This window comes from Papaver somniferum, chromosome 8 (genome assembly GCF_003573695.1).
Source record: "Papaver somniferum cultivar HN1 chromosome 8, ASM357369v1, whole genome shotgun sequence".
NCBI lineage: Eukaryota > Viridiplantae > Streptophyta > Magnoliopsida > Ranunculales > Papaveraceae > Papaver > Papaver somniferum.
Window position 1 is genome coordinate 131,019,896 of NC_039365.1, and position 17,468 is coordinate 131,037,363.

A 17,468-nucleotide genomic window follows, 5' to 3' on the forward strand; every position below is an offset into this window, starting at 1 on the left:
AAATCATTATCTTCCCAAGTCCGAGAAACGAATTCCCTACTTATCACTGTAAAAACTACATCAACTGCGATGGGTCGAAGTCCATCATCATGCTTAAGTAGAGGGGTGAGGGTGCACTGGAAATGTATGACCCTAAAACAGCAGGACAATCACCTGATAACCACAAATGCACAACTGAAGAATTTCCTCAGAAACTGCAGCTGCAGGACCACTCAACGCATCAAGTAAGTGTTGAGCCCGAAGGCCATCTCTACCACAAGATGTGCCTTTGGGGAAATTCCTAATTGAAAAAGCGGGGGTCTAACAACCACACCCATTATTTCGTTCGGCAATCTGAATAGAAAAACTCTGATATACTTTCAAGAGAATCAACTAGACAGTCAGACTCAATCTATAAAAAAGTATATCAAGGAGTTTATATCTCAATTCCTCAATCCAATCAGCAAATAGGAATTTGCTAGCCCGTCCGAATAAGATAAATAACTTGGACGGTATCACAAACCAATATCCAAGTGTCAATCAATTCGATCAACAGCCCAAAGGTCGGATTCAAGAACTGATTGAACTTAACGCACAACCTGTGATATTTCTATTACATAGCAAAATATAATGCGGAAAATAAATAACACAGACACCAGAATTTTGTTAAAGACGAAAACCGCAAATGCAGAAAAACCCCGGGACCTAGTCCAGCTTTGAACACCACACTGTATTAAGCCGCTACAGACACTAGCCTGCTACCAATGAACTTCGGAATGGAATGTAGTTGAGCCCTAATCAATCTCACATTGATCAAGGTACAGTTGCGCTCCTTACGTCTCTGAACCCCAGCAGGATTCTACACACTTGATTCCCTTAGCTGATCTCACCCATAACCAAGAGTTGCTACGACCCAAAGTCGAAGACTTGATAAACAAATCTGTCTCACACAGAAAAATCTATTGGAATAGATAAACCTGTCTCCCACAGAAATACCTATGAGATTTGTTCCATCTTTTGATAAATCAAGGTGCACATGAACCAATTGATAAACCAGACTTATATTCCCAAAGAAATATCCTAGTATTATCAATCACCTCACAATAATCTTAATCGTATGGAAGAGAAACAAGATATTGTGGAATCACAAACGATGAGACGAAGATATTTGTGACTACTTTTAATCTTACCTATCGGAGATAAATCTCAAGCAAATCTTAGCAAAGATAATACTCAATCACGATAGTAGAAGTAAGATCAGAACACGCAACTACAGATAAAATAGTTGGGTTTGGCTTCACAATCCCAATGAAGTCTTTAAGTCGTTAACCTATAGGGTTTCGTGAAAACCTGAAGTTAAAGGAGAATCGACTCTAGTCGCAACTAGTATCACATAGGAGGTGTGGGGATTAGGTTTCCCAGTTGCTAGAGTTCTTTCTTATATAGTTTTCAAATCAGGGTTTGCAATCAATTTTACCTTGGTAACAAAGCATTCGATATTCAATGTTAGATGAAAACCTGATTAGATTCAAGCTAATATCTTTCAACCATTAGATCGAACTTAGCTTTTTATACACAAATGAAATGTACCATCATTTAGGTTTGAGTAACCGTACCTAAACGTGTACACTAGGTTGGCTCAACAGTAGTTAACCGAAGTTAGCTATATGAAAACTCCCATATCAACCTTATTCATCTTAACCACAACTAGTTCAAATGACTCAAATGAAACTAGTTATAGAGTTGTTCAATTGCCATATTCTCATAGAAGTATACAAGAACACAATTGAAGCAAAATCGTTTTGATTCACTCGAATCAATTCATGAACATTATAGCCACGGTTTTCAAAGAATGGATTCCTTATTATATAAATGTATTAGTTCATGAACAAACCGATTTTAGAACTTTAACCACTCAAGTATGCAAACGGGTACGCATACTTAAAGTAGTCGGTCTGAGTATGGGTTCGCCAGTATGCGTACGGGTATGTGTACTTAGGTACTCGGAATTTCACAACTAACAAGTACACATACGGGTATGCATACTATAGTTCCGGTCATGGATCACATACATGAAATAACGCATACTATGTTCATAATCCAATGATGGTTAAGTGTTCCAAGATCTATTTCAATCATTGAAACTTTCTTAGAGGATGACAATATCTGTTTTCACGAACTATTAACATCAAAGCAATTTTCAAGTTATTGAAATAATCATAACGAAACATTCCAAGTCTACACCAAATGATTGTATCACACAAACCATGTAAGATGTTACTCGATGATTTTCACATGATCATCTTTTGACTTTCGTCAAGAATATAAGATGAACTCGGTTGAAGCGAAAGCTTACCAACACATATTTCGAGAAATATGTAAGCGAGTTAAACTCAGCTCGAAATCTCAAATGTGCATAATCGAATACTATATAGTAATACGACCTTTGTCTCAATATAGGAGATAGAGTAGAATTAGACTTTCCAAGTGATAGATGAGTTTTAGTCTCCATATACCTTTTGTTGATGAAGTTCCACAAGCTCTCCTTGGTTGTTATTCGTCTTCAATTGATGAACGTCGTGAAGTCTAGTGCTCAACTACACAATCTATCCTAGTCCGAGACATCACTATAAGTAGACTATAAATCAAGACTTATAGTTTTGATCACTAACATTGACAAACAAGCTTGAGATAGCAATGCTTGCGAGTTCGACCGAGTAGTGCTTTAACACTAATAGCATTCAACACTGTTTTAACATCTACTGCAACAGGATCAGCCATAGCTGGGTCTGCATGGATAATTGGAGGGGGTGCGTGAGGGTGTTTTTGTTGTAGTTGAAATAGAGTGTCAGGATTGTGAGGTTGTACTCTATTGGAGGATAAAATCCGAATGAAAGTTGTATAGTGGTCATAACTGAGCTTTTTTCTACAAGCTTCAACATTGGTCTTCTTTTTCTTTTTGCCTTGTTTCCCTGTCCTCTGAACCTCATTGTGCTCATGAAGAACTTGTTGCACCAAAGTAATACACTCATGTGGTTCCCTCCATCTGGACAATGCCTGATTAATGAAAGTAGTTTAGAGTCTCTTTCTATTACCTGATCTTTCCTCCTTAGAACTCTTATGGAAGTAGAGATTAAGAGTACAAATAGGTAACAAAAGTAATTGCAGCGATGAAGATATTTCTATGGGATGAGCCAAGACTCTATCTAAAGAGGATATCAGGGTTCTAGAGAAATTAAGCCGGCATTGTGGAGGAATGCTAACGACTGTCATAATCTATTTCTGGAAAACCATGTTAAGCATCTCAACTGACAAGCCAGAGGAAAGGTCTTCATGTGTTAAACTAGCAGAACAACCAACTTCCTTCCTACCATTAGTATTATTATAATAGTCATCACCGAGAGAGGCATTTTATTGAAAAGAAAAAAGAGATCTGTTACAAGTCGGTTGTAGGAAGCCTAGTAACAAGCTGGGCATCAACACCTTTTTGGATAGTAATACCTATCTTGTGAAAAATAGCACCACCTATCTTATGGTTTACATCATAGCTTATAAGGCAGTTCCGTAATATTTTCAGAAAAGCAATAGTGTCATCGCCTAATTCCCCTAGAGTAGAATAATCAAGCACACCAAAACTGTATCCAAAAAACCAAGCACACCAAAATGCAGTAGTGTCATCACCTATTATTATTATTATTATTATGAAAGGTATCCACCAGAGGCTTTTATTAAAAGCAAAAACAAAGTCGTTTACATGGAGTTAGTTAATTGGTAGGCTACCGACAATCTGGGCACCAACCCCTTTCTGAATAGTAATACCTATTCTATGAAAAAGAGACTCTCATATATTACAGTTAGCGTCTTGACTAGCAAGACAGTTCTTCAGCCTCCTCAAAAATACACAAGTATCTTCACTCAACTCTCCAAGAGTTGAAAAAGCTAGAACACCGAACTCATACCCATACTCTAAGCATTTATCTAAGTACTTACTACGTTTGCAAGTGACAGCAACAGAAATAGCTTGGCCTGGTGTGAAAGAAGTGGTTCGGGCACTAGTGAATGGAGAAACACCTGTCACAATAATACAAACAACCCGGTTGTTATCCCAGTTGTAAACAAGCAAGTCCGCGGGTCCGATGCCGTGAGATGTATTAGATAAAAAGCCCATAGGAACTTCTTTGCGAGCCGTCACACCAACTTTGTAGCATATATCAACCAATAAGTCATGCACCATATCATGTCGACCTCCTTGGCGTAGTGTATAGCGTGATCACCATATATATCCATGTCATGGTTACAACATAGACACAAGCTATCTTCCTCAAACATAGGTACACCGCAATCTGTAGCTAAGAACAACTCGAAACTGACGAGGCCCAATTGCTTGATTCAAATCTTGAATAGGTATGGCCTTGAGAAAATCCATGGCGTGGTCAGCTTTATTGCATTGCTAGAGTGCAGCATCCCTTGTAGATAATGGGTAATTCGTGGGAAAATTCTTCTTAATCACATAAAAATAACGATCCGCCAGTGAAATGGGGGGGAGCAGTACTGATGTTGAAATCAGAATAATTAAGGCTACAAAACTAAGTGTATACCTGCAATGTGTGTTGGTAACTCTGGCCAGAATCGAATGTGGATATACCCTGTAGCATGATGTTCTGCAAATGCTGTGTTTCAGCACACGATGCTAGATAGTAATACTTGGGAAGTATATGACATGGTATAAACTCCCAATCCCCCATCTTTAATGGGAAGTGTATCCTTGTTGAATTTTTCCAAACCCAGCACCATCACCCACCACTAAATGTCTCAAGTATCGACCCAACTGATTATCAAATAATGTTGTAGATGACTGCAAAGCTAAAGGAGAAGTTGTGCGTAATGTAAAATATAGCTTGGACACCCCAATGCAAATGCGTAAGAGAAGCAATTCACTTTGCGGGTCCTGTAGCTTTTTAATAGAGTTCATTAGCTGCACAAATTTCTCTATTCTGCCTGTAACCATGTTATTGCAGTCAAGGCTCACTGTCCCTCAAAGCAATTATTATTATTATTATTTTATTTATTTATTTTTATTTTTAAAAAAAGATGGCATCGAAGGCTTTTATTACTAAAAAATTATTACACATGAATGGGTGGGAGTCGGGCAACAATATTTGCACCAACACCCTTCTGGATAACCAAACCTACCCTATGGAAAAGCAATCCACCTACTTTGATATTAACATCATAGTTGGTCAAACAATTCTTCAATCTCTTCAACAGAATAACAAAGTCTTCTCCAAGCTCACCTAAAGTAGAAAATGCCAAGGCACAAAAACGGTACCCTTGAGACGCACACTTATCCAAATATTTGTTACACTTGCGAGTAACTGCTGCGGAGATAGCGTGGCCTGGTGTGAAGCTGCGAATCACTCCACTCGAGAAAGGTGAAACTCCAGTCACATCAAAGCAGGTGTCTTGTCTGTTTTCCCAATTATAGATGAGGATGTCAGCAGGCTTGAGAACATTGGCGTTGTCAGTAAAAAAGCCCAAAGCTACCTCCTTCCCAGCTGCGACACTTGATCTGTAATAAATATCCATGACAACATCTCTCACCAAATTATGACAAAACTTTATACCAACCTCGCTTGCACAATAGAGGGAATGATCCCCATAAACATCCATAGCACGTCCACAATATAAGCATTTGCCATCTTCAGGAAATAATGGAATACCAAGTCTGTACTGAGAAACGACACAAAATTGACGTGGACCAAGAGATTGTCCAAGGATTGGAATGGGAATCGCTTTCAGAAAGTCCATAGCATGATCCATCTTATTACTTCGCCACAAAAATGCGTCTCTTGCTGTCAAAGTAAACTTGGCTGGCAGTTCCCTCTTAACAACATCGAAATACTGTATTGCCAAAGCTTTCATGGGATGCGGGGAAACAGAGTTGGTGTTAAAAGTGGAGAGGCCGCAAACCTGCATGTATTTATTGAGAGCATATTGGTAGTTATGGCTTGTCTTTGAAGTGTCGATGGAGTTAAGGATAGTATTCTACAAATGTTGTGTTTGAATTTGTGATGCCAGGTAACAGTAATGGATGGTATCAGCCATTGTATAGACCCCAAATCCCCCGTATTTAAATGGAAGTGTAGCAAGTATTTGCTGAAGGAGACCGAAGCCTGCTCCATCGCCTGTAATCAAGTGCTGTAAATTTCGCAGTAAATGTTGATCATAGTAATCTATAGCAGCGTGCAAGACTTGAGGATTAGTGGTGCGTAGAGTGAAATATAGCCTTGAGATACCGATACAGTTACGAATGAGAAAAAATTCACTTTGTGGGTTCTTCAACTATTTAACAGAGTTCATCAGGTGGATAGTTTTGTCAACTCTGGACATGACCAAATCACTGCAAAATTGGTTGTCGAGACTAATTGGCCCTCCAAGTAGTTTAACACTACTAGAAGGCCTTCTTATATCAGCGGGAAAGACACCTTCCATAAGACTCCGGGGATCTGCAGAAGGCCAAAATATTTCAGTCTTTTTGATGTTCGAGTGAAAACCTCGTGCAACGCTTTCTTGTTGGATGATCCTGAGAGCTTTTGACACTTCCAAAGTATCTCCTATGAGGGTCCCATCATCGAGATACCACACATGCATGTTCATAGAGCATTGTGCAACAATGTTGCAAACTAATGGATATAGAAGCAATGCAAAAAGAAGCGGTCCAAGGGGGTCACCATACTGCACTCCTTGAGCTGATGCTAAAATAGAATCATTTAGTATAACATTGTAGGTTGAGCATAACAAAACTCAACCCACCTGGATATACTAGGACATCTAGCTCTCACCTCGCTAATTAGAGTTGTCCGATCCACTAAGTTAAAAGCATTTGTAAAGTCCACAAGCATCATGGTGATATGATTTTGCGTACCTTTCAATTCCATCATCATGTTTGCTGCATGAAGGATACTTTCACCTCTGTAGGGAACTCCAACACCAAATTGATAATCACCTAGATAACTGGCCATTTCTTTTCCCACTGAGGTCGCAACAATGTTAGAGCAGAGTCTCCTCAAAATTGTCCCTACTTAAATGGGCCTAAGTCCACCATCTGGCTTAAGTAACGGAGTTAGAGGAGCACTGGCAGTGTATTTCCCTAGAACTGCAGGACAAGCTCCAGATAACCATAAATTTATAAACCCAACAATTGAGTTAAGCAGCTCTTCAGAAACTGCTGCTGCAGGACCACTCAATGCATCTAATAAGTGATGAGCACGAAGTCTATCCCTCCCATATGATGTACCTTTAGGAAATCTCCTAATTGCGTTCAGAATTGTCTTGCTATCTACTACAACAGGTGCATCTATAACATTGTCTGTAGGGATAGTAGGGAGGGGTGCATGAGGGTGTTTTTGTTGTAGTTTATGAAGGGTATATGGGGTATTGGGTGCAACTCCATTAGAAGATAAAACCCTAATAGCTGCAGTATAGTGGCCATAACTCAGCTTCTTTTTGTAGGCGTCTACATTGGTCTTCCGTTTGTTGCCTTGTTTCCTGCTTTTTTTAGTCTCCTTATGTTCCTGAAGAATTTGTTGTACCAAAGCAACACAACCCTGTGGTTCTTTCCACCTGGCTAGAGCATGATTTACTGAAGCAGCTTGGAGTTTTTTTTTCACCTGGAGTTTTTTTTTCACCTGGAGTTTTTTTTTCTGTTGCCAGACCTCTCCTCCTTAGAACTTTTGGGAAAGTACAGATTGCGAGTACATATAGGCAATAAAAGCAACTGTAGCCATGATATTATATACTTGGGATTGGCCAACACTCTATCTAGAGATAATTTTAAAATTATTATTATTATTTAAAATTATTATTATAAAAGATTGTTGCAGGGGGCATTTATTGAAAATCAAATAAAGTTTTTATACATGAATGGTTGGAAGACGTCCAACAATCTGTGTGCCAACTCCTTTATGGATAGCAAATTCTTATTATTATAAAAACACCCCAAGGGTAAACTATTGAGAAGAAATATCAAGTTACAAGAAATGGTGGCAGCCTAGCGACACCCTTTTGAATAATAATGCCTAACCTATGGAATAGTGAACTTTCAGTTCTATGGTTAGCATCATGACTATACATATAGTTGCTTAACCTCTTCAAAAATACAATAAAATCCTAACTCAACTCTCCTAATATAGTGAATGCCAATACACCAAACACGTGTCCATTTGCTGAACATGTGTCCAAATATTTGTTATTCTTGCGCGTGACAGCAGCTTTAATAGCTTGGCCAGGAGTAAAAGTGCGAGTTCTAGGACTTGTGAAAGGCGAGACAAACAAACATCTTTACCTCCTTCCCAATTATACACTAAAATGTCAGCGGGTTTCAAGTCATTACTGTCGTTCGATAGGAAGCCTAGTGAAACTTCTTTTCTGGCAACAACCCCTGATTAATAACACATGTCTGCTGTAGTGTCTCAAACCATGTCATGCCTATATTTTAGACCCACTTCCTTGGCACAATGTAAGGCGTGGTCACCGTAGATATGCATAGGTCACTGACATATCAAACACAAGCTGTCTTCAACAAACAATGGCATGACAAGTCTATACTGCAAAACAGACCTGAATTGCCAAGGCCCAGCAGCTTGGTGGAGACCATGAATAGGAATAGCTTTCAAAAAGTCCATAGCATGTTCTTTTCTGTTACACATCCAAATGAGGGATTCACGTTCGCTCAAAGTAAAACTAGAGGGTTGGGAGTCTCGCAACAAGCTGAGCTCCGACACCCTTTTGAATAAAAATACCTAACCTGTGAAAAACAGACCTTCCTACCTTGTCATTTATACCAAGGTTCGACAAATAATTCTTAAGTATCTTCATAAAGACCACTGCATCATCACTAAGTTCACCTAATGTGGTAAAAGCAAACACACAAAAGCCATAACCGAGAGTCGTGTGTTTATCCAAGTACTTCTTACATTTGCGAGTAATTGCTCTGGAGATGGCTTGGCCTGGTGTACTTATTTTTTTTACACACGAATGGGTGGAAGTCGGGAAACAATATGTGCACCACCCATTATTATTATTGTTGTTATTTTAAAATAATTTTGCTATTATTAGATAAGAGCATTATTACAAGAAACTACTTGGAAGCCTAACAAGCTAAGCTCCAACAACGTACTACTACATTAATTTAACTGGTTGTCGTGCTAACCTACCAGCGAGCCTTATAGCCGAAGCGGGGGGGGGGGGGGGGGGAGATTATTTCGTAAGGGAGGCAAGCTAACTCTACATTCCATGTCAAATTCTGCAATATTTCTTCATTGGGGACTCGAACCTGAGACCTCCTGGAGCGCATCAACTTTTGAGGAACGTGGATGACTAGATGAGCTAGCTACCCGTTTATTATTATTATTATTATTATTATTATTATTATTATTATTATTATTATTATTTTACACTTCTTTCCTCTTTTGATCATCAGTTCGTATCCTCTTTAAGCATTATTGTTAAGTACACCCCCGTTATTTTGTCGTTGCTAATCGTTGGTGGTCCATATGCCTGAAAGGCGAACATTCCCTACTAACTCATAAAATTCAGCCGAGAAAAGTTATGAATTAAAGTCATGAAATCCAGCTGAAGAAAGCTATGTATTGAAGTAATAAAATATTTCGGTGAAAGTGAAATATTCTCTTTATATGAATTCAATTGATGAATAAAATTTATTTATAAGTCGCTCTATACTAGTATACAATATATCTAGGGGCATTATGTTTATTCAAGAGCAAGGTACATGATGAGAGTAATACCATACCGGTTCTGAATATCTATTCCTTATAGTCAGGAACATCTGGAGAGAATTGCTACCGACACTACCAGTGACGTTGTGAAGACATTATTGCCTAATACTAGTGGTCGATCCATCTAGGAGCTATTAAATCATTTTAGACTGAATAAAGAAGTGAATACTGAGTCATACAATATAATAAAAATATATAGAATATTGAAAGCTCGGCCGAGAGGATATAATATTGTTGTTATATATTTATGCTTTAAAGAGGCTACATGATCGATTTGATATCCTCGTAAATTTATTTCAATCCTCTTGCTATGAATTTCATACTTCTGATGTCGTATTAGAGACATATAAAATTATGATGTTTCTAAATGATTTCACGATTTTTGGTTTTGTCAAAAATCCTTTATCAACAGAAAGATAGGGCAATCATGAATAAAGATCAGTAGTGTTTCACAAACAACTGGAGCCTATTATTAACATAAACAATTTTTCTTAATTATAAGGTTGAGTTTTTTAATTATAAGACTAGGTATGTCTCACGAAGAATGAATGTAGACGATATCCAATTGCTCTTATCACGAATTTAAATTATAATTTGTACTAATTATTTTATAATTTTTAAACCATTACTCATTTTTCTAAAAGTAAAATCGTAACGTAGTTGTTGTTATAATTAACTAAAAATAACCCATGCCATGACGATATTGCTTCAATCTGACCTACTACTAATGAAATATATTTTTTTCGACATTATACATCGTCCAATTCTAAGAGAGTTATATATATATATATATATATATATGTTTCAAGCTAGAATAATGTTCATGCATACATAATAAAATTATCTATATGCATCACCAAAAATCCACAACCGAAATACTTTAGTAATAGTGTATAATTTCATTGTAATATTTTATACTTTAAAACATTGACAAAATAGTAAGTGTACGGTTAGGTTTTTTAACCCCCTGCTTGTGTTTGATCCAATCCTAAAGGATTTTTTTATGTGTTTGTAACCGTGATAGATATGGCACACACATTTTTTGTTTATTTCAGCATTTAATATTTTAATTAATATACTTCCTCCGTTCCATCTTACTTGATGTTTTAGGGTTTTTTTTATGTTCCAAAATAGATGAGAGTTTAAGCTTTTTTCCCAAATTCTCACTAATTTTCCCTTGCTTTGGAATCATACCATACCATTAATTTTTATTGGAATTAGTATATGGATAATTATTCTAAGTTTTAAATCCACTCCATGGAGGATAAATACTCTATCCCAAGTAACTTGCAATGGGTTTCGTAATTTATAATAAATATTGAAACTAAAAACTAGGTGATTTAAATTTTTAGAAAGCTATTAATAAGGGCAAAATTAGAAAAAAATTAGTCTCTATGTTGTTTCTTAATCTGCGTGAAAAACTTACAACATCAAGTAAAATGGAACGGAGGGAGTATTGATTAATAAATTTAGGTTCATAATGAAAGAAGTTACAAATGCCACGGCCTTCAGATGTCTATTGGTAGGATGAGATTGGGATGGTTAGATCATCCATTTGTTTCTCAAAATGTTATTTTGGCGTCGGTAGATTAAAAATCCCTTATGTTTTGAATTATAAATGAAACTCCAAGTTCATTTGATTTGTGTAATTTGTAAACTTAGTTTCATTTGAGGATGAAAATCAAAGCGAAAAGATACTACTATAGAACCACCTTTGAATTAAAGAGAAACCCTCTTAAGGGCTCGCAAAATTCCACCTGGAACACATTCAAGATCAAAAGGGGAAAACACGTAACCTTTCTTTAAATGATAAAGAAGACGGAGAAAAAAGGAAAAAATGCGTATGTTTTTGTAAACTTTATTCTCCCTGCTAAATCCTGAAGTTCTACCAAGTCAAAGTCAAGATTTAGGTCTTCGCCTGCATCATCTACACAAAAACCAAGTTGGCGCCCCCAAGTAACTTAGGAAAGTGGTACATTATTTCCCTCCTTACACTAATCTAAAAACCCTATATCTAACGTATTTACTGTTTGCTGACTAGGCCCCTGTTTCGGCATGAGTCAGATATCAAACCGTTCATTTTTTAGTTTAAGTCATATTTGATTTGCAACCTGACTAAGACCTAACCCTTAACTCAGACCCATTTAAACCAGGAAATAAAAAATTCTAACTGGTCAAGCCACTGGCTCGCATATTTTTGAGTCCAAATAGTTAAATAATAATCTCTAAAAAACCAGGTTAATACTATTTGAGTTGCCAAAACTCCATCCATATTATGTGGCTACCATAAAAACCATATCAAATAAAAATGGAACAAAAACCTCATTTCCATTTAAAATCGTTAAATTTAGTTTTTATTAGATTTCATAATTCTAATCTTGCCCTTCCATGTGTATACACGATCCTTTGGAGGAAACAGATTCAGAGATTATGAAGATCATATTTTCCGAGAGAATTCGAGATATTTTTTACTGATTTTTTCATGTATTTAGATTTTAGGGTTCATATAAATCTGATTCTTCCTAATTCATCAATCTTTTCAATTCATAAACTATTTTTTAGGTTCAATTTTATATCTAATCATCTCCAAAATTGATTTTGAGATCTCATTTTGGTTTCAGAATAGTTGAAGTAGTCAAGAGATTGTAGATAACAATCCTTCGAACTGTATCTAAAGACTAACTTTTTAGTGTTGAAGAAATTGAAGGACTTTCGTTTAGAAGAGATGTTACAGTTTAAGCCTTCGGATTATCATCTTAAGTCCATCATCTTCAAAGTGATCTAATCGTAGTAGTAGTCGAATTTCCATCAAACACGATTCCAGCTTATGAAAACGATACGTGGTCGTCGTGAAGATTCTCCGACATTGTTCAATTGATGTTTTAAACCTTAATATGTTTTTAGAATTCATTTTGTTTGACTGTTGTTGTTCATTTGTTTTCTTGTCTATATTTTGTACAGTTAAACATGTCAATTTTCTGCTGATGTTTCATTATTTTTCATTTAGATTAAGTTTTTCCTGTTGGTTTCACCTGTAACATTGTTGGAACCCTTTTTGGTTTCATCATTTTTACTACTATGAAAAAAATAAAAAATCACTTAAGCATATTGCTTGTTATCACCTAAACATATATATGTAGGATTTCTGATTCTACCTATATGAACAATGGATGGAAAAAAAATCACATTACTACCCAAGTAATTAAAGTGACTAGTGATTTATTTGAGATTTTTTGTTAGACCATATTGCAGTAGTTTAGTACAATATATCAAACTATGTTTGGTGTGTTTTTTTGTTGTAGTTTAATACTTGGGTGTAATTACACTTGTGTCTTTGAACATGAAAACATTTCCTTCCTAGAAATATATCATAATTTTTCATTTAAATCTTAAAATCCTCAGTTCTGATGTATGTGTTTCTTAAAGCTAGGAATGAACCCTGTATAACGAGTCATAATATTGTTATATGGAGTTAGGTCTAAGTTAAAAATACATTCTATGATTAAGACTTTAAATCAGGATCAAGACCACTTCCTAGTCCAAAACTCTAGGAACGGAGAAGATTCATTTTTCTACATGTTACAAGATTAAGCCGTGATACGACCCTTTTCCTTTTTGGTTTCACCTGCAATATATTGGAACCCTTTTTGGTTTCATCATATTTACTGTTATATTAGAACAAAAATATATTGGAACCCTTTCCGGTTTCATCATAAAGCAGTTAAACATATAATATTTCACTGGACATCCAGTATATTAACATGGTTTGGTTTAAGTTGCAGGGCACCAATAAACATAAATGTGATAATCAGAATTAAAACCATTCATAAAACATTTAAATCTTTTACTATTATAATTATTTTTAACGAAAACACATAATGTTGCAAAAGGCTGTTACAAGTATTATAACTAGCTAATGTTATACTAATTTTTATGTGTGCAATGACAATAGTGTCTTCTTTTCTAATTCTTTGGTGGTTTTTCCACCAGTGTCTTGTAGGAAAGCCATGCTCTCATGTTTTCCACCTTTGGTGATGTATTCTCCTCATGAGACTTCATGACTTCTCTTCAATAGGCTCTTCATGTAATAACAAACATGAAGTCCGCAATCTTCCCTGAAATTACAAAAAAAATGTCTCAATGTTTAGACTTGCAAAAGAAAATTGTTAGTATGAATTTAAAAAATTGTTTCATCGAAAAAACCAGAATAACCAAAACCACCAACAGTTTTGGTGGAACCAAATATAACAAAGGGAAAATGATGAAACCAAAATTGGTTTCATCAAAAAGACAAGAATAAACTAACATCACCAACAGTTTTTGTGGAACCAAATCTAATAAAGGGAAACTGATGAAACCAAATATAGTTTCATCAAAAAGGCCAAAATAGACTAACACCACCAACAGTTTTGGTGGAACCAGACCAGATCTAGCAAAGGGAAAATAATGGAACAAAAAATGGTTTCATCAAAACAACCAGAACTAATCAACACACCAACAAATTTTGGTGAAACTAAATTAGAAAAAAGTGAAAATAATGGAACCAACAATGGTTTTCATCACAACAACCAGAATTAATCAACACACCAACAGAGATTGTAACCAAAATTATACAAAGTGAAAATACTGCAACCAACAATGGTTTCATCAAAACAATCAGAATTAATCAACACACCAACAAGGTTTTGGTGATGAAACCAAACAGATAAACCAACAATTATTTTACTGAGAAATTCAACATTAGTGATCAGTTTACGAACAATAGATAAAACGATAAACAGATCCATGTTAGTTCAAACACTTAATAATTTACGAAGAACATGAAACAAAGTATTCAATTTACCTTTTGGAGTATTTTTGATCGTTGTACAGTGCAATTCATCTTTCTTCTTCACTTGTTGAGCATTTTCTTCACCATTTTTACCAGCTTTTCTGATTTTGGTTTATACTCTTTGATTTTAGGCCATAATTTGTTTCAATTTTGATTTCTAATCTTATGTTCCAGGTGAATCGATTCTTATTCAGTTGAAACGGAAAAAAAAAACGATTTCGTAGATCTGTTTCTAATTTTTGAGAAGCAAAGGAAAGAGAATGGGAAAAAGAAGAACAATGAATCGAGGAAATTAAAGGGGTCTACTTGTTATGTTAGTTTTGGGCTGTAAGAAATAAAGGGTATTTCAGACAGTTCTGGGATTTTGGATTTTTTTTATATCATTTGTTTTGTTGGGCCTATCTTACACCAATGTAGACAACCATGGGGTTGTAATGCACGCGTTAAACGGAAAAAGAAAAGGGCTTTTTGATAAAGTACCCCTACTTTTCACATTACACTAAAAACGTGCCCCCGTTTTTTATAAATTTGTTAAAGTGCCGTTTTATTCAAAAAACGGTAAACAACAATTAACAGACATTAACGCTTATGTAGCAGCGTCGAAAAGTCTAAAAAGCCCTTCCTACGACTGGGTAGAGCTGAATCGGAATCAAGGCCATGCAGTGCATAACTTCCTAGCTGAGCTCCACTTGCAACTTCATCCAATTCAAGCCACATGCTCATACTCAGATTGAGCTCAACTGCTAAATCAATCCCATTCCTTGTACATACACTTTCATTCATCACTACCAAACTACAACCAACACAAATTTTCTCTGCCTCATCTGAACACCACTTCACTGCATCGCAGACACTTGTTATTGTCCTCAACTACAACCCAACACCACCATCATCTCCGTATAACTGCATCATTGCATCAGTTCTTGTAAATCAGTCCATACACAACCAGCTTCACAGAACAACTCATGCTACCAATTCTTCTCAGTTCAGCTCAAGAAACAAAACTATTTGCAGCTTCTTTGTATTGCATCCTGCAAACTCAACCCATTAACATCACAATCTCTCAACACCTGCATCGTTACCACAATTCAACCATTCTCAACCAGCTTCAGCTCAAATCAAGAACTTTGCAGCATCCATCCAGCTGCATGAAAAATGAAAACACATCAGTTGGAGTGCATGAGTTATGAAGGAATTTGTTTTCAAGTAAGATATAATGATCAACTCAGTTAGTAAAATATGGTATGCAAGATACATATTTTGAATTATGATGTTTTTTCTTATACACCAAGGTAATACAAAAATCAATTGAAGTGCTTGAAGAATAAGATAGACTCACCCTCCACCATCACGGCTGGTTAAGAATGCAATGCATCCACCACCAAAAAATAAACAAGGCATAGGCACCATCACGTACATGAGAGCTACAAGAAATAGAGTAACACATAAGAAATAGAGTAACCATCTAAATGTTTTTTCTAGTTACCTGCCAACATTGGCCACCAGTTGTTGTAAATTGCACAGGCCTGCCAGTAATGAAATGAGTATATTAACCAATGACAGCACAACGATAACAAACACCACCAGGATAAACCACAAACATGTATGTTGCCATCATCACCTGCAGTTCAGCAATAACACCCATCTGCAATTCATAGCAGTTCTCAGCACCACCACTAAACACCTAAAACTGAAGCTGCAACAACTTCAGCCTGAGATTAACAGATTCACATCACCACCATCTTCTTGCTCAAAAATATTTCAGCCCTAGTTCAGTTAAACCCACCAGAGACTCAAGATTCATCTCTTCTTCTTTTTTCCCTGGCCTAACATACATCTAAATCTGCACTTCATATTCTACCTGTCTAACCATTCCAACACAAACCCATACTGAATAATCAATAGCAACAGTAACACCTCCACTTCTTTCTTGTAATCTTGAATCAGTACTAACCCTAAAATTCCCTTCTTCTTCCACGAGCTCAAACATCATCAATTCAACACTGGAATATGAAATCGACCCAGATTCTTCTTCTAAGAACCCTAAATCGTCATCAATTGCTACAATTTCATTCACCATCCGCACAATCATCACAACCCCATGAATTTCTGCTCAACTCAAATCAGACCCTAACTCTGTAGTTCTGCTCAATTCAAATCCTCAAATTGAATCATACAAAACCTAATTAAACAATTGTTTCAATTCAGGTTCAAAACAAACATTCACACACAAATTAATACAAACCCATATCTTAAATTGAATCAATTTAATCAAATCAAAAAAGAAAAAAAAAACTTAAATACACAGAATCAGGATGCTCTTCAATCAACTCAAAATCAGAATGAATGAATAGAATAAAATCAAAACAATTAATCTCATGAAGAACACAAGAACCCTAATTTAAAAAATTCCCAAAATTAAATCATTAGAAATCATCTATTCATGATTTTGTCTTCTTCTTCTTCCTGTTGTTGTGGACTATCTCTTCATACGCTTCTTCAACTCATCAAGGCCTACAAACATGTTGCATCGACAGTTTCAGAGAACCTCATCTTCCAACAAACCCTAGAATCATAATACAACAGTACCACCAACAACGACGACAACAACACCTTCATTCACTAATTTTATCCAATCGATTTCAATACCAGTTAAACTAAAACCATCATATCCTTAATCATACTAAAATCAAAGAACAACAAAAGGCGACGACTTTTTTTCTCACTGCTTCTGAAAGAGGAAGAGACTGAAGGAATGAATAGAGAGGCGTGTTGTATCAGGGTAGTTAAATATGATAGGATTGTGAGGTAATTTCACTCGTCTTTTTTGACTTGATAAACGACTATTGACTCAAATGTGG

General features: G+C 36.0%; 1 long non-coding RNA gene across 1 annotated transcript; it reads right to left on the reverse strand.

Annotated features, from left to right (window-relative positions):
* Positions 1-14,964: 14,964 nt before the first annotated feature.
* LOC113303068 lies at positions 14,965-17,355 on the reverse strand. Its single transcript, XR_003337286.1, has 2 exons — positions 15,947-17,355; positions 14,965-15,751 (listed from the first exon to the last, which is right to left on the reverse strand). It is a non-coding gene; the product is annotated as an uncharacterized LOC113303068 (long non-coding RNA).
* Positions 17,356-17,468: the final 113 nt, after the last annotated feature.